Source organism: Arachis ipaensis, chromosome B1 (genome assembly GCF_059453495.1).
Source record: "Arachis ipaensis isolate K30076 ecotype BB chromosome B1, ASM5945349v1, whole genome shotgun sequence".
Lineage (NCBI taxonomy): Eukaryota > Viridiplantae > Streptophyta > Magnoliopsida > Fabales > Fabaceae > Arachis > Arachis ipaensis.
The window spans coordinates 87815028-87819849 of record NC_142436.1 but is presented as its reverse complement, the minus strand read 5'-3'; the positions used below and the strand labels follow the sequence as shown (position 1 = coordinate 87819849).

At 36.3% G+C, this 4822-nt stretch overlaps 1 non-coding gene across 1 annotated transcript; it reads left to right on the top strand.

Moving 5' to 3' along the window:
* Positions 1 to 610: 610 nt before the first annotated feature.
* Positions 611 to 718, top strand: LOC148577369 (small nucleolar RNA R71). The gene has a single exon (XR_015903268.1). It is a non-coding gene; the product is annotated as a small nucleolar RNA R71 (small nucleolar RNA).
* The last annotated feature ends 4104 nt before the right edge of the window (positions 719 to 4822 follow it).

Sequence of the window (4822 nt, the reverse complement as noted above, 5' to 3'; positions counted from 1 at the left end):
AACTTACAGTGGCCTTGGACAGATCAGAGACTAGATTTGATAAATTAAAAGCATTTTGTTCAGAGTTCTCTGTCTGTTGCTGAGTGGATGATGGAAAAGGCTTGCTATTGCTAAACCTGTTTCTTCCACCATTATTAAAGCCTTGTTGAGGCTTTTGATCCTTCCATGAGAAATTTGGATGATTTCTCCATGATGAGTTATAGGTGTTTCCATAAGGTTCACCTAAGTAATTTACCTCTGCTATTGCAGGGTTCTCAGGATCATAAGCTTCTTCTGCATAAGAAGCCTCTTGAGTACTGTTGGATGCAGCTTGCATTCCATGCAGACTCTGAGAGATCATATTGACTTGCTGAGTCAATATTTTATTCTGAGCCAATATGGCATTCAGAGTATCAACTTCAAGAACTCCCTTCTTCATAGGCGTCCCATTACTCACAGGATTCCTTTCAAAAGTGTACATGAACTGGTTATTAGCAACCATGTCAATGAGTTCTTGAGCTTCTGCAGGCGTTTTCTTTAGGTGAATGGATCCACCTGCAGAAGTGTCCAGTGACATCTTTGATAGCTCAGATAAACCATCATAGAATATATCCAGGATAGTCCATTCTGAAAGCATGTCAGAAGGACACTTTTTGGTCAACTGTTTGTATCTTTCCCAAGCTTCATAGAGGGATTCACCTTCTTTCTGTCTGAAGGTTTGAACATCAGCTCTAAGCTTGCTCAGCTTTTGAGGAGGAAAGTACTTGGCTAAGAAAGCCGTGACCAGCTTATCCCAAGAGTTCAGGCTGTCTTTGGGTTGAGAATCCAACCATAATCTAGCTCTGTCTCTTACAGCAAAAGGGAAAAGCATGAGCCTGTAGACTTCAGGATCTACTCCATTAGTCTTAACAGTATCACATATCTGCAAGAATTCAGTTAAGAACTGAAAAGGATCTTCAAATGGAAGTCCATGAAACTTGCAGTTCTGCTGCATCAGAGAAACTAATTGAGGTTTCAGCTCAAAGTTGTTTGCTCCAATGGCAGGAATGGAGATGCTTCTTCCATGTAAATTGGAATTAGGTGCAGTAAAGTCACCAAGCATCTTCCTTACATTATTATTATTTTCGGCTGCCATCTCCTCTTTCTGTTCGAAAATTTCTGAAAGGTTATCTCTGGATTGTTGTATTTTAGCTTCTCTTAGTTTCCTTTTCAGAGTCCTTTCAGGTTCTGGATTTGCTTCCACAAGAATGTTTTTATCCTTGCTCCTGCTCATATGACAAAGAAGAGGGCACAGAAAAATAATAATAATAATAGAGATCCTTTATACCACAGTATAGGGATCCTTGTGTGAGTAGAAGAAGAGGGGGAGACAAAGAATGTAATATAATGGAAGAAACACAACTGTGAGGAAGGTTGAGATGTGAGATAAGATGTTAGTAGATGAATAAATAAATAGAAAAAGATGAGAGAGAAGGAATTTTCGAAAATAATTTTTGAAAAAGAGTTAGTGATTTTCGAAAATGGTTTTTGAAAAATGTTAGTATTTTTCGAAAATTTTTAAAATAAAAAATAAAATTAAGAATAATTAGTTAATTGAAAAGAAATTTTTGAAAAAGAGGGAAGATATTTTCGAAAATTAGAGAGAGAGAGAGTTAGTTAGGTAGTTTTGAAAAAGTTAAGAAACAAGCAAAAAGTTAGTTAGTTAGTTGAAACAAATTTTGAAAAGATAAGAAGTTAGGAGGTTAGAAAAGATATTTTGAAACCAACTTTTTGAAAAAGGTAAGATAAGAAGATATTTTAGAAATTAGTTTTGAAAAAGATTTGATTTTTAAAATCTCAATTAATGACTTGATTCATAAGAAATCACAAGATATGATTCTAGAACTTAAAGTTTGTATCTTTCTTAACAAGCAAGTAACAAACTTCAAATTTTTGAATCAAAACATTAATTGATTATGTTATTTTCGAAAATTTGATATAAAAATAAGAAAAAGATTTTTGAAAAAAATATTTTTGGAATTTTCGAAAATAACTAAGAATTTTTGAAAAAGATTTGATTTTTGAAAAAGATTTTGAAAAAGATAAGATTTTCAAATTGAAAATTTGATTTGACTCATAAGAAACAACTTGATTTTAAAAATTTTTTAAAAGGTCAACTCAAATTTTCGAATTTGATGAGAGAAAAAGGGAAAGATATATTTTTTTTATTTTTGAATTTTTATGATGCAAGAGAAAAACACTAAAATGATGCAATGCATGAAATTTTTAGATCAAAACATGTGATGCATGCAAGAATGCTATGAATGTCAAGATGAACACCAAGAACACTATGAATGCCAAGATGAACATCATAGACACAATTGTGAAAAACTTTTAATGCAAAGAAAACATGCAAGACACCAAACTTAGAATTCTTTAATGCTTAGACACTAAGAATTCAAGAATGCATATGAAAAACACCATACAACACAAAACAAAAAAAATCATCAAGATCAAATAAGAAGACTTACCAAGAACAACTTGAAGATCATGAAGAACACTATGAATGCATGAAATTTTCGAAAAATGCAAGATGCACATGCAAATGACACCAAACTTATGACATGACTCATGACTCAAACAAGAAACACAAAAAATGTTTTTGATTTTTATGATTTTCTAATTTTTTTGGATTTTTTCAAAAATTATATGAAAAAGAAAAAATAAGGATTCCAAAATTTTTAACATGAATTCCAGGAATCTTGCATTCTTAGTCTAAAGCTTCAGTCCAGGAATTAGACATGGCTCACTAGCCAGCCAAGCTTTCAATGAAAGCTCCGGTCCAAAACACTAGACATGGCCAATGGCCAGCCAAGCTTCAGCATGTAATTCAGACATGACACGCCTGACATACTCATTCCCAAAGGAATTAGACATGGCTTTACAGCCAGCCAGGCTTCAACATGTTTCATGAAACACTAGAATTCATTCTTAAAAATTTTGGATAAAATTTTTGAAAACATTTTTATATTATTTTTTCAAAAACAAATGAGAAAATTTTGAAATATTTTTGAAAAATTTTTGAAAAGAAAACGAAAAGAAAGTTACCTAATCTGAGCAACAAGATGAACCGTCAGTTGTCCAAACTCGAACAATCCCCGGTAACGGTGCCAAAAACTTGGTACGCGGAATCGTGATTACACTTTAATTATGTAAAATTCATTGCTCTTTCTTTCCCTGGAAATGGCGCCAAAAACATGATGCCAAGACCATGGTTCACAACTCCGTGTAACTAACCAGCAAGTGCACTGGGTCGTCCAAGTAATACCTTACGTGAGTAAGGGTCGAATCCTACGGAGATTGTCGGTATGAAGCAAGCTATGGTCACCTTGTAAATCTCAGTCAGGCGGATATAAAACAGTAATAGGTTTTTGAAAATAAATAATAGAATAGGGATAGAGGTACTTATGTAAATTGTTGGTACGAATTTCAGATAAGCGAATGGAGATACTTTTCGTTCCTCTGAACCTCTGCTTTCCTACTATCTTCATCCAATCAGTCTTACTCCTTTCCATGGTTAGCTTTATGTGATACATCACCATTGTCAACGGCTACTTTCGGTCATCTCTCGGGAAAATGATCCAATGCCCTGTCACGGCACGGCTAATCGTCTAGAGGCATCACCCTTGTCAATGGCTTCACCCTTGTCAATGGCTTCATCTTATCCTCTCAGTGAAAATGATCAACGCACCCTGTCACGGCACGGCTATTCATCTGTCGGTTCTCGATCATGCTGGAATAGGATTTACTATCCTTTTGCGTCTGTCACTAACGCCCTGCAATCGCGAGTTTGGAGCTCGTCACAGTCATCCAATCATTGAATCCTACTTGGAATACCACAGACAAGGCTTAGACCTTCCGGATTCTCTTGAATGCCGCCATCATTCTAGCTTACGCCACGAAGATTCTGGTTAGGAGATCTAAGAGATACTCATTCAATTCTAATGTAGAACGGAAGTGGTTGTCATGCACGCGTTCATAGGGAATGATGATGATTGTCACGTTCATCACATTCAGATTGAAGTACGAATGGGTATCTTAGAAGCGAAACAAGATGAATTGAATAGAAAACAGAAGTACTTTGCATTAATCTTTGAGGAACAGCAGAGCTCCACACCTTAATCTATGGAGTGTAGAAACTCTACCGTTGAAAATACATAAGTGAAGGTCCAGGCATGGCCGAGATGGCCAGCCCCCTAAAACATGATCAATAGTCTCCTAAGATGAACAATGGATTAAAACTGAGACCAAAGATGGTCAAAAAGACGTCTAATACAATAGTGAAAGGTCCTATTTATAATAAACTAGTCACTAGGGTTTACATGAGTAAGTAATTGATGCATAAATTCACTTCCGGGGCCCACTTGGTGTGTGCTTGGGCTGAGCTTTAACTTTCCACATGCAGAGGCCATTTGTGGAGTTGAACGCCAGGTTTTGATCCATTTCTGGCGTTCAACTCTGGTTTTGGATCCTTTTCTGGCGCTGGACGCCAGAATTGGGCAGAGAGCTGGCGTTGAACGCCAGTTTGCATCGTCTATTCTTGGCCAAAGTATGGACTATTATATATTTCTGGGAAGCCCTGGATGTCTACTTTCCAACGCAATTGGAAGCGTGCCATTTCGAGTTCTGTAGCTCCAGAAAATCCACTTTGAGTGCAAGAAGGTCAGAATCCAACAGCATCAGCAGTCCTTCTTCAACCTCTGAATCTGATTTCTGCTCAAGTCCCTCAATTTCAGCCAGAAAATACCTGAAATCACAGAAAAACACACAAACTCATAGTAAAGTCCAGAAATGTGAATTTAAC